Source organism: Adiantum capillus-veneris, chromosome 21 (assembly GCF_014529385.1).
Source record: "Adiantum capillus-veneris isolate H3 chromosome 21, ASM1452938v2, whole genome shotgun sequence".
In the NCBI taxonomy this organism is placed as follows: domain Eukaryota; kingdom Viridiplantae; phylum Streptophyta; class Polypodiopsida; order Polypodiales; family Pteridaceae; genus Adiantum; species Adiantum capillus-veneris.
The window spans coordinates 118,971,502-118,989,989 of NC_140951.1; positions in this window are offsets into that span (position 1 = coordinate 118,971,502).

Consider the following 18,488-nt stretch of genomic DNA (forward strand, 5'->3'; position numbering starts at 1 on the left):
TTTGACCACCACTCCAAATTTGGAGTGGAGATAGGTGCCAAAATTCTCACCAAAAAGTCTGTTTTTTATGCCTGCAAAAGTCTTTTAGTAGCCCCCTCCTTTGTTGAATTTGTACAATGCATCCAAGAGTGAGCCCCTCCTTTGTCATATTATAATACAAAGTATCCAAGTTGACCTTGACCCATGCATGGAGGAGGATTATTGGTGAATAAAGAAATATATACATGGTGGGACTAGTGTATGGACTATTCATGGACTTTAGCTCAATGAGCACATGGTGTTAGAATAATGAGTAAAAATAATAATAAAAATATGGAGGAGTTATGGATATGGAAAGATATTGGAATCATATGATATGGTCCCTCTTTAAATTATTTTGGGTGAAAGAGGAAAAGGTATGCAAGTAAATAATATAATAAACGTGACCAATGAGTAGAAATCAATTTTTTGTTTTCACGAGGGTGAGGGTGAAAATGTGGGAGTGATTTGTATAAAGGAAAAATATAAGGTTAGAGTATGTACATATTGGCAAAAAACATACTTATGGTGTAAGAGGATAAAAGAAGGCATACACAGGTTTAATAAAACACACACCTAAGTATAAATATTTAAATAAAGTACCATAATAATTATAAAAATCTCTATATTTAGGCCATATATATAATGCAATATTTACACACAAATGGGCCATAATATATTTTAAATTTTTTATTTTTTTTATTTTTTTGACTCAACTAGCCCAGTGACTAGCTAGCTGAGGATTTTAAGAAGATATGGGAAAAGACCCCTAACTCACACACGCCTATTTATAGTGAAATGGTAGGGATAGCCATAGTGTTTGGGTGAATTTGGTAGGGTGAGGTAGCTTACTATGGCAATTATGGAAAGCCGAAAAACGGCTATCAGTAGTTACAGATTAGCAGATATATCAGGAAAACTCCACAAGACCAGAGTCAATGGATGGAGATTAAAGCCCTACTTTCAACGTATCAATCCGTTGATAGGAAGTCATCTGCCTACATCGTCTAAGCTCCATATTAGCATGGCTCCCTTCGGATTGGAAAATGCTCCACCTATTTTTAAAGCTTTGATGTGCAAAGAAGAACTAGCCTTGGAATCTGAACATACCCAAGGCAACCCTCCCATCTCCGATTTATGGGATTGAGGTAATGAAAAGCAGGTCTAATGGAGTAAAAGAGTGCACGATACTCCTCCTATTGAAAAAAAAAAAGTGAAAAAAGAAAAATGACCAAAAAAAAAAGAAAAAGAAGTAACACCGTCCTCCTAAAGATATGAATATCTCTAGGCTTGGGGGAGGGCTAATATGAGTGGCATAAAATGGTAACCATCTTTTTGCAACGTTTTTCAGCCTAGTCAACGTCCTCTTCCTCATATGTGTATATATTTTTCTACGCTATTAAGTTACCTAGAGTAAAATCCCCCTCTTCGTTTAACCTTTGTGGCGACACATACATTGTAATCTTCCCAAAAATGTCACCTCTTGTGAATTAGTAGTAGAAAAATAATATATCCATCTTCCATCCCACATAATAAATTACCATGGAAAATCAACTCTCCACTTGTCTTTACCAAAGATTATGGTCCATCTCTACAAGTCTTCTATGCCTCCTACATAGGTGGCCCAATATCTCTTAAGAATATACATATAGTTTTTCTCCTTTCAAAAAGACTCAAATTGTATATTCTTTTCACAAGAAAATAATATTGGGCCCTCCTCTATTTGTTTAAGCATCATACCCTTTTGAAAAATCATGATTCCCCTTGGATGCATACAAGCAAAGGGCCCATACAAGAAGACTTGGAAGCAAAAGGTTCCCTAGCCTAGTGTGGACCTTCCAAACCAAAATCCTTGGTGCATGGGCATGAAGAATAGTCCAAATTCATATCAAACATATTGAGAAGGTCAAATTTTCCTTTTGAAGCATGTCATTCCGACCTACAGGTAAAAAGTTATGGTCAAAATAGTATAAATCTGTCAGATTCGTAGAAAAAGGGAACTGTAAATCAAGTAAATCAAGAGGGTGAGATCTTATTTTTCCCCTACTCATCTTCTAGAAGAGCAATGAGTGTTCAAGGTCACTTTCATGTGATGGGATCAACCTCAAGATGATTTCTAAATGCCAAGACAGACAAGTTGAGATACCCCGCACGAGCCACCCGTAGGGCCTCATGGTGGGTCCCACCTAGATTATGCACCCCTATGGAGCCTTCATAGTCTAAAATTATATTTTTGGTGAATAAATAGTCCCTTTTATGTCTAATATTCAATGAGTGGTCAAAGGACACTTAATTAGGGCTAATCACTCACCCTAATTAAGTGTAGCATAATCCCACTCCTACACAACTATAAATAGCCCCCCTTGGAGAGACTCAAGGACACACACCTATATTTTCAACTTCATGTTGTTGCTTGATCAATAGTAGAGAAAACCCCAACTCTCCCTCTTTCACATCCTCCCTCCTAACCCTCCTCTTTGGAGGAAGTGCAACTCTATCCTCCACTCTTTCTATTCTACAATCTCTTACTCCATCAACCCAATAAATCATTTGTAGCACCTCAATAACTTGTAAATACATCATGATCTCTCTCATGGTTATGTTAATGATCATTAAATCATCTTCAAAAACTTTCAAGTGTCGCAATTCGTGATGGTTAGCCAACGTCTGTCCTCCCCTAAAAAGGTGTGCGAGAAATCAAGTAAGTGTTCTATTCTCAATTTACCATTGGTTTGTTTCTCCACACTCACTCCAAATCTCTTTTGCTTCATTACATATGCATGTGGCTACCTCTCATGGTGATTTTATTTGTGTCACGGCATTGCATAGATGGAGATGAGCTGTCTATGCAAAGTGTGTTAGTTTGATGTAAGTGATTCTCATGTGTGTTTCAGAGGAATGTCTTGTACGCATGATTTTTTGATGAGTGCTTGAGAGAGGAGGAGTTTGGATGTATTATGGGGAGAAGGTGAATGCTATTCCACAAATTTCATATTTCATTTGATGCATGGCATTGGGTTGCATAATCGTTGATGTTGTTCAAGTGTCGAAAGTGTATATAGAGTAAGGGGGTTTTCAAAGTGTGTTGCTTGAGTGGGTGAGTGCAAGTTTTATTTTGATTGGTTTCCTTCTCCACTCCCAAAAGAAGGTGGTGCCCCAAGTAGTGTGTGTACCTCTTTACGAACATTTTGTTAGGGTAGGCCCATTGGTTTGGGTTTAGAGGCCCCATTTCAAAAAGCTCGCCCTCACCACAATTTCTATATCATTATACTTCACTGGAAGAGTCGTGTTTCCTTCTTCCCCTTCGTAGTATCCTCCAACTTTTTTCATTGGGATAGATCAAATTTCTTTGTTATCCATTTTGTGTTTCAAATTTCCCAAATTTTTTTGCGATTAGGTGCGTTATCCCCACCTTCTCTAGGGTCTTATGTAGATCATTCCATAAATATTGTCTGATTTGTAAAAATTCTCCCAAAGTAAGAGTACATTGGATGGGTGTAGACATGATTGAATGGATGTTGTCTACTTCTAGGGTCTGTTCCACTCTCTTTATCTTAGTGGTTTTATACACTATGGATTCATCTTCGTTATCTTCCAAGTAAGAAGGTAATGTTTTCAAGGTCAATGGTTTAGAAATTGTTGAAGCTTCAAATCCTTAATCCCCATACAAGGATTGTACATCCATGTCCATATCCGGAGATAGGTTGTCTAACCAAAATTCCTCTATAGGATCTGACTTCACAGTTAAGCTCCAATCATTGATCTCTCTAACTTTTTCCCATAAGTTTCCTGACTAGTCTTCTTCTATGAATGGAATTCCGTCTAAGGCATCTTCATTGCCCCACACTATAAGTTCTGTCTCTTTTGTTTCAAGGTGGGGTACTACCACCACTTTTGATTTTTCTTGATTGTCTCTTACCACAAGCTCCCCAAGTTTTGCCATACTTTTGAGCTTGGGTTTTTGTTGTTCCAGCATCTCTTGCATGAGTGTTACTAAATTTTGATAAGCTTCAAGCTTAGCTACTTCCATGTCTAGAGAAAGATAGTTTCTCCATTTGTTTTCTATGTTTTTGTCTACTTTAAGACCTGCTTGGTAGGCTTCCAAGGATCCATTAATAGGCTCAACAATTTTATCAACCAAAATTGATCCTCTAGATTTCATGGTGGTTTCTTTGAATTCACTTCCAGTTTCTTTCACCTTTTCCTAGAATAGTTGTTTTGCTTTCTCCTTGATTTCAGCCCGTTGTTTCTGTTTTCTCATCTCATACCTTTTGCTTCTGCTTCTTTTGGTCTTTTGAGAGAAATTTTTTGTACTTTTTCAATCATCAGAGGAGTTATGTTTCTTTTTCTTTGACTGGGCTCTGGTGATTACCTTGATTGGAACAATTGGTTCACTCTCAGATGAGCTACTAGGTATCACATGTACTACGTTTACTATTGTTCTACCGTATTTAAAGGATTTTTAGGATAATCTTTTGGGAAGTTTCCTCCCTTTTTGCAACATTGTGTGCAATAAGCTTCAACTGGCTTGAGGTCTTTTTCAGGATCTGGGCATTCATTTTTTGAATGATCATTCGCACCACAGTTATGACAGTTTCCAGTTATGGGTTTAATCATGGGTTTTACATTAGGAGGTCTAACACCATGATTGGCCATATAGTATATTGGTGCAATCTTTGGTGGAGTATAAGTTATAGGTTCTCCCATTGGTGGTGGATGTGAATTATATCAATCACCTTCTACCATTGATGTAGATGGACTAGTCTCAACATAAGGTGTAACAGGCACTAGTGCTTGTTCATCTATGACTCCCTCTGGATGCATGTACTTTACATGCACTACATTATTTCCTGGTTATGGAGGTTGTTGACCCAACCCAGGTTAAGGTCTTTTCATACCCATTGGTGTTCTTTGAGCTGGTGCCGTGTTAGGCTGATATCTATACATGGGTTGTCCTTGTGGACTCATAGGCACATACTAAACATTCCCATCATACTTTGGTTGATAATAGCACTCATTGGTCTCATGATTGGTCCAATGATAGGTCCATTTACTCTCAATTGCACACCATTTTTGCGTTCTAATTGGTTGTCCTTATTGAGTTATCCGTTATTCTGGTCCTCTCATAGGTGCTTTTTGCATGTTATTCATCATGTCATTCATCCTTTTGAGCATGTATTCTATGGATTAAAGTGGTGCTACAGCAGCCTCTCCTGCTTGTGCTAGTTTAGTGGATGTTTTTTTCTCACTTTGGTTATCCTTAGGGACATCTTCATTGAAAATATCACAATTGTCTCCTAAGTCAATAGCATCAGACACACACTCTTCTAGGGTTGTAGGCTTCTTGTTGTACAATATAGCATGGACTTCTTTGTTTAGCACTCCCTCTAGAAACAATTATACTAGTCATTTCTTCTGCAGGTATCTCTAGCTCTGGGTATCTGGAAATGTATTGTTTCATTCGAGTTGCACAATCCCTAACATACTTACCTTGTTTCTATTTAAAGTTGTAGATTTGAGATACCGTATTGTGTTTGATCCCCGTTTTGGAACAAGAAACTACAAATCCTTGAGCTAATAAATTCAAGTCCATGATTGACCTTGGTGGATTTTTTTGGAACCATGTCAATGCTTTTCCTTCTAATGTCATCCCAAACCCCTCAAATTGAGTATGGAAATCAAATATGCGTTCTGCTCTTAGCACTTGCTTAAAGCTTGTTAAGTGGTCATAGGGATCCCCTTATCCACTATATTTTTTGACCCATTTTTTAAAATTAGCTGGTCTGATACGTCTATTTAGTTGAACTCCCGGTCTCCTGGCAGTTGGTCCTGTTCCGAGTCCTTCAAACCAGTCTGTTGGAAATAGTGACTTGTGTAGCCCTGGACTGGCTTTAGTGTCACCCGATTTTCTTTGTGATAGTGTGGTTTCTCATTTCTTAACATTACTCTCAAAAGAATTATCATGGTGTTCATCTCTTGGAATAGTTTCTGGTCCTTGGCCCAATATCTCCTCAGGAGTCATCATAACAAATTTAATCTTATAGCAATGCCTAAACATGTAGGTTGGTAGATCTGTTGAACCCTTATCTTTAATCTTGAAGATATAGATGATCTTCGTAAGTGTTAGTTTCCTGATTTGGCATGCGAAGATTATAGAAGATATTTTACATTTCTATCCTCCCAACAACAAACTCCAATTTTAAGAACTAGGGGCAAAATAGACTGAAGATCCTCCTCCCAACCTCCCTTTATATAGGCGGGTTCCTAGCCCCTTGTCCTAGACGGATCCCCTGTCCACATTGTCTAGCCCGACCCTTGGCCGTAGTCCATGGCCATCCTAGTTCTTAGGGTACAGGACCCTTTTCCTAACATTACTCCCCCCTTAAACAAAAGTGGAAAACTTATTCTTAAGAACACTAATGTTTTCCCAAGTGGCATCTTCTTCAGGGCGGTCTTTCCACTTGATTAAGGCTTGTTGTCGTACGTGATTTCGTGTACGCAACTCATGGTAATCCTTAACCATGCAGTAAGGTAGGAGGTTCAGTGTAATCAACCAAAACCTGTTGGTCAATGACGTTGTCATCCCCATGTAACCGCTTTCGTAGACGGATTACATGAAACACCGAATGAATGCGAGAATGTGATGGTAGTAATAGTTTGTAGGCACGATCACCAACTCGCTTGAGTATTTTGAAAGGCCCACAATAGCAGGGAGATAATTTAGGTTTCGGTCCATTTTTTAGACTTTCTGAATGTTCTGGCACACGTAAAAACACTTCCTCCCCTTCTTCAAAGGTAGCTTGCCGACGTTTCTCATCAGCGTATTTCTTATACCAATCCTATGCTTGCCACACATTCTGACGAGCAAGTTTCAGCATATCCATGTGGTCTTGGAGAGAATCCTTAACCTGTTGGAGTTTTTTGGCTGCCAACCCCACCGTAACTGGTGACCTAGGTTGAAACCTGTACATGAGCATGAAAGGACTAAACCCTATTGTGACATGCTTAGAACTGTTGTAGGAAAACTCAAGAATAGGTAAGTATTCTTCCCATTCTGACTATTTTTTGTTGACGTATTCTTTTAGCATATCCTCTAGCACCTGGTTAACCCATTGCATTTGACCATCTCTTCTGGATGATCAGCTGTACTGAGGTCGAGTTGTGTACCCAATCGTTTAAATACAGCTCTCCAAAATTAGCTGTTAAACTTGGGATCACGGTCACTAAAAATGTTAATTGGCAACCCATACAATTTGTATAGATTGTCCACAAATAACTTTGCTAGTTCCGATGTCTTAATCCTGGATTTGGTTGGGATAAACTTGCATAGTTTAGTCAACCTGTCTACGAACACCCATACTGATTCATGACCTCATATTCTGGTTGGTAAACCTACAATGAAATCCATGGAGATACTTTCCCATTTTCCATTGGGAATTTCCAAAGGATGTAAGAGTCATCCTGCTTTCAGGCGCTCTTCTTTGTTAACTTGACATTTTTGGCAATGCAAGAGATAAGCTTGAACAAATCCATGTATACCTGGCCAGCAAAACTATCGTCGCACGAGAGAATAAGTTTTTCTAATCCCAGGGTGCCCTGCACTTGGACTATCATGAAATTCATAAAGAATTTGGTGCCGAATGTCTGTGTCCGTTGGTACACAAACTCTCCCCTTGTGGAGTAGGTACCCATTGTTGATGGTAAAATGTTTCCATCACTGTAGTTCATCACTTGATAAAGGAGAACTAGGTGTGGAGGTTAATTGTACACTACCTGCATTGGAGTGAGAAGGATCCCTCTTTTGAACATGGCTTCACACTTTGAAATATGTTTCATCATGCTCATATATATTTGCCCTTGAGAGAATCCAAAAATTCACTACGAAGTTCCGTGAAGAAGAGCAAATTGATCTCTGGCGTTCGACTAAGAGCATCTTCCACTACATTGTATCGGCCTTTGCGATACCTTAACTTGGCATCATATTCATGAAGGATCTTGGCCCACCTGGCTTTTCGACCCTTTAAATCTGTTTGTTGTGTAAACCATTTGGTGCTTTCATGGTCAAACACAATCTCAAACTTCGCACCATATAGGTAGTGCTGCCATGTCTTTAAGGCAAACACTCTTGCATAGAGTTCGCGTTCGTAAGTAGAATAATTCTGCTGAGCTGCATCCAGCTTCTTACTTTCAAATGCAATCGACCATCCGTCTTGTAACAGGATTGCTCCAATAGCAAGATCATTGGCATCCGTTTCCAAAACGAATGGTTTCAAAGGATCTACAATAGCCATTATAGGAGCTGTAGCTAATGTGTCTTTGAGTGTTTCAAAACTCTGTTGTTGAGCGGAACCCCACTAAAAATCTTTAGCTTTGCCTTTCAGTTGGTCTGTCATAGGTACAGCAATGTGAGCATAGTTTTTAATGAACCTACAGTAAAAACTTGCAAAGCCTAAAAAGATCTATACTTCTTCCAGATTTTTAGGAGGTGGCCATTTGTGGATGGTATCGAGTGTGGATTGATCCATGTAAAGGCCATTAGCTAAAATAACATTTCCTAGATAATGAATTTCGTCCTTGATAAATCACATTTAGATTCCTTGGCATATAACTTGTTTGTGCGTAACAACTCAAGCACCTGCCTAAGATGTTGTAAGTGTTCTTCTTCAGAAGCACTATAAACTAGAATGTCATCGAGGAACACAATGACAAATTTGCCCAAATATGGTTTCAAGACACTATCCATAAGTGTCATGAATGTTGCGGGCGCATTGGTTAACCCAAAGGGAATCACCAAAAACTCGTAATGTCCAAACCGTATTTGGAATGCAGTCTTAGGTATATCGGAAAGCCAAATACGGACTTGGTGATATCTTGACCGCAAGTCGATTTTCGTAAAAATTCGAGCACGTGCTAGCTTATCAAATACCTCAACTACCCTTAGAAATGGGTATTTGTTCTTAACTGTAACCGCATTTAAACCCCGGTAGTCTACGCACATGCGCATACTACTGTCCTTGTTCTTCACCAAAAGGATAGGCAAAGCCCATGGTGAAGAAGTGGGTGGTATAAACCTTCTTCTAAGGTAGTCAGCAAGCTGACGTTCCACCTCAGCAGCCTCTAAGTAACTCATATGGTAAGGTGGTTTACCAACACGTTTACAGCCTGCAGTCACATCAATACCATGTTGTACTGAGCGTTTTGGTGGTAAACCCGATGGAAAATCATTAGGAAAGACATCTGGAAATTCCTTTAATAATTTTTGTAATTGATTAGCAACGTTGCTTGTGTAGAATTAGCCATTGGTGGAATAGAGGAGAGAGAAGCATGCGGCATTGAGGAATGTTCAACAGACTCAATGTTAGAAAGAAAATGAGACAGTGAGTAACACAAGAAAACCTGTTCTATTTCATTATCAGAAATGAGTTGCATAAGCTCAATAGTACAAATTAGTGGTGATGAAGGTATATCCTTTTCTCCTAACAACAACACATGTGTGCCATGGGAATCAAACATCAAGATGTTGTGCTCATAGCTACGCTTCAGTGATGGTCCTAGGCTATGCAACCACTCCCTACCAAGAACCACATCAGCCCTTTCCATGTTCATAACTTGAAAATCCAAACAACTAGAGTACCCTTGTACTTCCAATGGAACAGCTCAGCATTGAGTATCCCATATTTCAGTATCATGTCCATTCATCATTGCTACCTTGTAGCGGTGGGTACTCATAGTTTGAGGCGGTTTGAGATTTTTCACCAATCCATAATTGATGAAATTGTGAGTAGCACTATGATCTACCAAGATGCGCACCTTGTGCCCTTGCAGATAACCGTGCATACATACTAACTCATGTGGTCCAAAGGTTTGTTGCCACATGGAAGCTGTGAGATAGCATTCATGCATCACCTCAGTGTGTGTTACTTCCACTGTGGAGAATTTAGAGGAAGACTCAAGAGGTAGTAATTGCACCGTGTGCACTGCTTTCTTCTTCCCCTGAGCAGCATATTTCCCCTTGGGACGATCCTTTTTTCCATGGCCTCTTCCTAAGCATTGAAAACATAGCTTCTCTTTCTTGGCTTTATCAAAATCCTCAGGAGAGAGAGGACCCCTGGACCCCTTGGGTTTTCTAGATGCATCTAAATTAGCAACTATAAATTTTCTTTTATTGTGCCCGTACTGAGTGCGTGTATTACCATGTATACTAGCAGGCATGTTACTATTATGTGTTTTCTTATCATCAGGGTCATCATGAATAGGTGCTTTCACTATGGCTTCCTTAAGTGTTTTAGGGTCCTGGGACTTGACATACTTCTTAAGTTTTGGAGTCACACCTCGTATGAACCCTCGTACTTGTTGAAAGGTATCCAAGCGTTCCAACTTGAGGGTGACATCCCAATAGTGAGAGATATATTCCAGGAGTGATGGATATTGGCGCATGGAACACGTGTCCCAAGCGGTCCAATTCCGATTGGCCTTGTTTGTAGGCAAAAATATCTTGCTAAACATTGATTCAAAGGCTGCCCAAAAGTGTGGTATGATGTTCTTCTCCTTGAGAGACATCCACCATTTGTGGGCCTTGCCTTCCAGAGTTAAGCTCATTTGCAGAGCTCTAACTGCATCCGAAGTACGCTGTAAGACGTGAATTCCATCCCATTTACTGAGAAAGATGTTCACTGCATCCTTATTGCGGTCTCGGTCTTCGCCCTTGATAAATTGGTGGTTTAAAGTTTTTTAACAAGTCATCTACCTCTTTGGTAGCGAGAGTATGCAGTGTTTCATTAATTGGGCCTTGCCCTTGTGTTCCAACGTGCTCATGCATGTGGGTGTCAGCAGGACTCTTAGTCTGTTGTTGCATTAATTGAATGGCTTATGTGGAAACTTTAGTAACATTTTCATTTAAAGCCTTAAAATTTTCATCCATGACTGTCATGCCTGTCTAAAGTGCACAAAATTCTTGAATATCGAGCAATTCATAAGTATCTTCTCCTACCGTAGTGTCGCGGGTACTCTCCTTGAGAGGATCCGGCCACGAGCTGTCATTGGCGGGATCAGCAGTACTTTTCTCAAAATCGAATGTCATGTTGATATCCAAATCCATGGCTACACAGTGAAGTGAAAGAAGTACTCAGAAAAAAATATCTGATTTTGGTAGCACTTGCCAAGTATAGCTAACTCCCCTTTGTGCGTCTAGCACTTGACCGTCGAAAAAAGAAGAATTTGCACAAATGGCATAAAAGACGAACTTCGCAATTGCTCGTGGCTTACCAGATGACTGAAATCGTGTAGGGTCGATGGTTGAAGCGTCACCGTTGCGAAGAAGGTTGATTATTGAAAGCTTACTTAATCATAAGGACTATTATGTTGTATAAACGCCAACTAAAAGTGTCGTAACTGTAAAAATATCTCAAATTCTCTACAATAACTGAGCGTAGCCATACGTCGTGAGACAAGTGGAAAGCCGAGTTCTCTTGTTGCTTGCTCTGCCTTGCTTGTGCTACCTTCACTTGCCGCCTTGCCTGTGGGAAGGGCCACTAATAGTGGCCAAGGCTCAAAACCAATGTCCAAATGGCCTTGCAATGTGAAAATAAAGGGTTTCTTGAAGCAAAACAACACAGGAAGCGTGCTGCAGCATCGCGAGCTCACATGGGAAGAGGGTGTGGCTTGCTCAGGCCGGATACAGCCGCAAGATCTTGGAAAAACCCCTTCCTTCCTAGGGATCTCCCTTCAAGCCCAAGCACGTAGAAATTCGTGCACCATAGCTTCGTTTCCAAAACCGAAAGTGTTACCCGATTTAGGCAGTCCTCTGGCTTTTTTTGGAAAAATCCTTACAAAGGACACGGTTCTCACCTAAAGGCCCTATTTTTAGGAGCTAAAAGTGTCCACGCCTAGAGAGAGAGAGTGGAAGAGAAACCTAAGCTCTGATACCAGTGTAAGAACTAGGGGAAAACTAGACTGAAGATCCTCCTCCCAACCTCCCTTTATATAGGCGGGCTCCTAGCCCCTTGCCCTAGACGGATCCCCTGTCCACATTGTCTAGCCCGACCCTTGGCCGTAGTCCATGACCATCCTAGTTCTTAGGGTACAGGACCCTTTTCCTGACACCAATCCTAAGATTATACGTAGTAAGACATTTGAAAGGCTTCAAATCAGCTTGAGTGTATCCTTCGAATTCTAAAGTTGGTGGTCCTTCTTTAGCTGCCATGTCTGGAATTATGGTGTTTACCTATAAACCCCATTTGTCTATAACTTCAAGGTTTTTGACTTGTAAATATTGAGTTCTATTCCTATCCATTATGAAGAGAATGGGGTCTTGGAGGGCCTCTTTATTTGGTAATTTAAGGAAGTCAAACCTTTAGTATTAAGAAAGTAATCAAAGGACAGCTTTTGAATTCAAACAAGCAAAACAGCTAGTTTATTTAAATTCAAAGTTTCCCCCCAAAATGGAATTTACAATCTTGCGCGTAAAACCATATCATGTAGCATATCTATGGAAAGAGATCGATGTGTAGATTGCATATCTGTGATGTCCGCTCAAATCGGAGATCATATGTGGGAGTTATGGAAGGCTGAAATTACCCACCTCCTTTTTTGAGGGAAAACTGCATCCTTTGACCACTCTTACACATCTCTTTCACACCCACCATTCTTGCACACATGGCATACACCTATTTGTCAAAATGTTAATCACCTCCATAAGCTCATGGCAAATAAAGAGGCCCTTCTATATCCCATCCTCTTCCTAATGCATGTACATTTTTCCTTATTTGTTTGCCCTGATTTTCTCTTCGAACTCAATACCATGGTCATCAATTAAAATAGCATACTCTTTGTTAGGATCCAGGTAACCGTGAGCTCCATGGAGATTAGTCATATTACAAGAGAGTATATGCTTATAGCGCATTGTTGTTCCAGTTTCTGAGTGAGTCGAATAGGAAGACATTGCAAATGTTGAATCTGAAAAAGTGTCTGAGACTTCCTCAAGGATAGTGTGCAAGGAATTTCCTTGATTCGTGCTTTCTTCAATGGATACTCTACTGGAGGTTTCTCCAAATATGCCTTGATTTCCTAGCACACGATGACCGGATCTAAGTTTCATAAATACTTGTGAAGCCTTGGATAGAGTACTTAATGTCAGATTGACTTGTTGTCAATTTTCACTTGGCTTGATTGCAACTTTTGTCAAACTGCCAATTCCTTGTCTATAACCTCTTCCTGTACAATTATGATCAAGTTAGCTATTCTTTCATAGAGACTGTATAGTTTTTGCTAACTATTGTGATTGGTTTGTGTGGGTCAGTGCAAATCAAGCTAAGTGAGTCAGCATTTGAGACTTTTAGATATCACTTGTGCAAAAATTCAAAGGATTAATCTACAACCTGGAAATTGAGTGAACATGTACAAATTTGGATCCGATTGAACCCAAAATTTCCAAGTGGCCTTGTATTATGTTGATCTAACACTATACAAGCTCAAAAGTAAAAAATGGTATCTCTCTGTAGTAGTAGTAAATAATTGTGATTATTTACTTTTGTCAGTCTTTTGCACTTTTTGGCTTGGTTTGCCAAGTATACATCCTGTTAAGGTCCTTGGACAAGTTTCACTAAATTTGGACAAAATCTGTTCAAATTTAGCAACTGTTTCATGTCCGCAGACTCTGATTTTAGGAATCTGGCTTAAGTCTCACTTTTGTTATCCAAATTTCACCAAAATTGATTTGTGTGGTCTACTTGATGTGCTTAACCTTGTGGTATAATCAAATGTGCAAGATTATCCATTTTTGAAGAAAATGAAAATAATCACAATTATTTACTTTTACTAATTTTTTACAAGTTTTTCTCCCAATCTTGACACACATCTATTAATCACGTCAACTTAAGCACCCTAGCCAAGTTTCATCAAATTTGTTTTGTTAAAATGGTCACCAATTTTGTGTCCGCGCAAACTAACTTTGCAAATTTTGTCACAATTTTCAATACAATGATCCAAATCTTCAAATTTGGTTTGTGGGCTTATTACAACATGGTAAAAGTAGTGGTATGCTAACTTGGTCAAAAAGAAAGAAAAATGGGGTAGATGTGAATAATCGCTACTATTTACTCATGACAACTTTGCATCCTTTTGGTCAAGTGAGCATGCACACATATCTGTCACATCAATATAAGCCTATGAATCAAATATCAGTGAGTTTGGACAATTTGTTTCAAATTTACATTAAAGTTCTCGAAAGTCAGTACAAACTTCAGTTTTCACCCAGGTTTTTTCCAGTTTGGTGATCCAAATCCTATGTGCCTTGGCCCTTTACAAATGTTGTTTGTGCACATGCAATGAGTCATTGGTATCAAACTTGGTCAGTTTTGAGCTGAAAGTAAATAATCATGATTATTTACTTTAGCCCTTAAATGAATACTTTTTTCCACTTTTTCAATGGACAATCTTTTCATGAGCTATTTTACGTCTATGAATCAAGTCTAAACCTAAAATATCAAGAAAAAAAAAATAATATGAGTTCTTGCAAACTCTTGAAATTTTTACCTCAATGTGTCCTTGAGCTTACCCACTAGTTCACACAACTTTTAAGCATACTCTCTAGTCGGATTGAGTGGTTTGGAGTCTTTTCGTGTTATTTCTAGCTGTAGATAAAAAATTTTGCAACTTCAAATAACAACTCACAATGATTCTTTCAGAGGTAGTAATGTCCTAAAATCCACCTTGGATCCTATTTACCCAACTCCTAGGTTCTCATGCCTTGGGGTTGTGGAAAGTGTCCACAAACACTCCTTTTCTTGTTTTTTATGGTTTTTGGAGCATTGATCTTAAGACTTGTCTCGTCTATCAATCATCCTTAAAATTCTAATCTAGTTCTACAATCCTAAAGTCACTCAACAAGTACAACTTATCCTCAAGCTCCCTCAACAAAACAAAACACAACAATCTTAAGCTATGCGGTTTCTAAAAAGAAAGTTTCTTCTCTAGGAGATCCTAGAGGAATTTAAAGGATAACTTCACAAGGCGCTTGTTGTGCGCTCCTTGCCGCACTGTCGAAGCAAGGGACTTGCCAATACACCGTGTGCGAGCCACAAACGCCTCCAAGCACACAACAAGCCTAAACTAGCAAGCTCAAGAGAACAAAGGGTGTGTCACTCACCGCTCTACGCTCGCCTTTGTGGTGGATTCCTCGCCGCGATGAAGAAGAAGCTACAGTTGTGCCGCGCTCAACCGCTTCGCCGCCGTCGTGCCTTCGTAATGCTCGATCGCTTACACACTCTCCCTCTCTCTCTCTCTCTCTCTCACACACACACAAGGAGGTGAAGAAGAAGAAGATGGAGCAAGAGCACTCTTCTATTGCACAAATGAGAGAATGAGTAAAAATTAGGTTTAGTTGGCTTTTATAGGAGCTCACCCCATTCACACTTGGGCGCCCATGCTTAGCCAACTAACCCTAGCATGTTCGTGTTAGAGTGCGCCTCTCATCGGCGATCACTCTACCTTTCCCTATTGGACCGACAAGCCCGGTGCCTGACTCTACCAAATACATAATACGCGTCCATCGTAGGTGATGGGGTGTCCGTGAGCCGTGAGGGTTAACATGCCCCCCTTCTTGATGTAGATTCCGTCCTCGGAAGCTATTGAGTTGAAGCTGGTTCGTCGAGGTGGAAGAGCATTTGAGATGAATGTCCTTAGCCTTCTTCAGTCACTGCAAAATCAAACAACATTGGCACAGTAATTGCATTCTCTTAAAAAGCATATGCAGTTTTAGGTAGACAACTTGATTGGTAAAAGAATTTCAAACAATTTGTTAGCAATGAACATTAAATTGCAATGTAATCAAATGCAAAAATAGATGTAAAGGTAGAAAATTAAACAAGTATGGGGTCGCTAATTTGACGGTCGAAAAGCACTAGAGATCGAATATTAATACCATGGGTAAGCTTCTTAATTAATTGTGGTTAATTAAGTTGTTTAATCGCGAGAGCCAAGTATTCATGTTCGAGGGCTGACTAGAGGCTATATCTAGAAAACCTTGTAGTTAAGCTACCATAAAAGGAATTTCTCATGAAATCATCGCCTGACTGATTACTTTTTCTTTGATTCCCCAAAGTCTTTTCACATTGATTCAATTATGATGTGTGTGCTTATTTTGTATGCCTTGGGTTTTTTGCTTCTCAAGGAAAAGCGCCCACACTGGGAACCTCTAGGGCTCTAGTACCATAGGCGATACATGTGAGTGAAGTACCAATTCAAGCTGAGATTTCTCTTCCAGCGTAAGATTTTACATTGTGGCACTTTGATTTTTTGTTTGTTCATTTTCAGCATTTTAATTTTGTAACTTTGGGGGGTCATATAACACTGTTACCCTCCCCAGGCTCATCACATTAGTAAACTCCCTTTATAATACTTAAGCTAAAGGTCACTAGGGTTAAGCCCACTAGAAAGCCCTATTACATTTCATACAATGCTGCCTAAATCGGATTAAGAACCTAAGTAACCATTGCTTATTAGGAAGGCATTCCCCATGGTATTAAGAGAAGATTTCTAATATCTAGCTTGGTCAAACTAGCTTAGTCGGACTGCTTGATTTTTACCCCTAAACAAGTGATTATGACAAAACATTACATTGAATTAAATGTTTGATAGTAAGACAATGCGCTGAATATTATGCTACCAATCACAATCAAAGCAGACAAACGTGGATGCAAAAAAGATAAGGGAAATGCTCTGGACAAGAAACACCTGTTTGTGTCGATGGTCGCGCTTGATTTGAAGTGTGAACGAGAGAAAGGTTCCATGAAGGTCCAAATCCTATCAATAGAAACACGCTCCTGTACACACTATGAAACACAAACAATACCTCTAGGAGGCACATCAGTGGGAAAAGAGAACTTTGCTAATCTCTCAACTCTAAAACAGAAACACCCTATCGTACTAATCTTACCTACCCTCCATCACTCAAGTGATGAGGATCAAAAGGTGTTTTATGGCATAGGTTTCTGTTTCACTGTACCAGATGTGACATGTGTAGGTCTGAGTCAATGTTTTGACTTTAATGTGCATACTCGTTTGCTAATTGCTCTTGCTCATTTTTTTTTTTTGTGAGTATAAAGCTTTATATGTACATTCCTTAAGATTGGGAGATATAGAGGTCAGGGAAAAAGGTTGAGAGGGAAACAAATGAATGATGACTGTCAGCAAACACTCCCCCCTTCCTTGGGTAGATCATACCGTTTGAAATGAGCTTGTCACCCTTTGAAACCAATTGTTCCAGTTGGTAATAGGTGAGGATTTTTGCCAGTAGTTTTCTATTACCCTAGGTGCCTCGTCAAGTTGCAACGGTGGTAAGGTACTCTCCCAGGATCGAACTTGAAGTGGTTCATCAGGTGATTCTTGAACACTGGGAGGTGTGGATTCTTTTGTAGCTTCATGGAGGTCCACTACTATAGATGGAGGCTGTGTAGAAGCTTTTACCTCTATGGATGTATTACATGAGGAGCTAGAATCTTCATGGGACTCCCCTCTTCCTGAGCTAGGTGTAACAAATCGTTCTTTCTTTGGTACCCAAACTAGCTCGGGAGCGGGGGTGTAGCATTCTGTGATTTTTTTCTTTCCACGATCATTGATTCGTTTTGGAGCTACGGGATTGGACTCACTTGGGTCAGGTGATAGGTAAGAGCACAATCTACGTTTTGGCACCCAGATTTGATCATTTCCTTGATAGTAGCCTTGGGCTTTCAATAGTCGTTTAGGGATCCATCGCAACATTTTCTTACTTTTCTTGGAGTGAGTGGTACGTTTCTTACAAGGCTTCTGTTTTTTAGCACTAGCTATGGTCGCTAAAGAAGCTTTAGGGACCCACTTGTATGTTTTCTTTGTTACCTTAGGATGAGTCTTGTCGGAAGCGATATGCATTGCTTGTAGCATATTTAAGGGTATAGGCATTTCATCCCCCTCAGGTGTTACCCAGGTCGTCCCCCTGTTTCCCCAAGTGTCTATGGTTGATGCTAGGTGTACCCAATCCACATTGTCTGATTTCGTCATACCCGGTAACACATCCATGTAAGGAGAATCTTGGCCAATGTCTGTATCCTTCTTACAAGTGTAACAATATTGTAGTGGGGCCGAGTGAACTGTGGTGTCAGAGCGATGATCAATAATGGTTTTACTCCCTAAGGGGTGTACCTTACCAGTCACCAAATCCACTCTAAGGACAGAGTCTTGGAATTGCAAATAGACATGATTTTTAGACCAATCATGAACCATTTGTGCTTCCCTCATGAATGGTCATCCTAAAATCATCTCATATGACATAAGGTGTTTAGAGAAATCCATTACAATGAACGTATGTCGTACCTTGTGTCCTAGAACTTTGATCTTAAGATCCTTGAGCATCCCCATAGGTTTGGCTATGGTACCATTTTCCATCTTTACCACAATGTTAGTAACACTCAGGCGGGGTTTTCCCATGGATTCCCAAC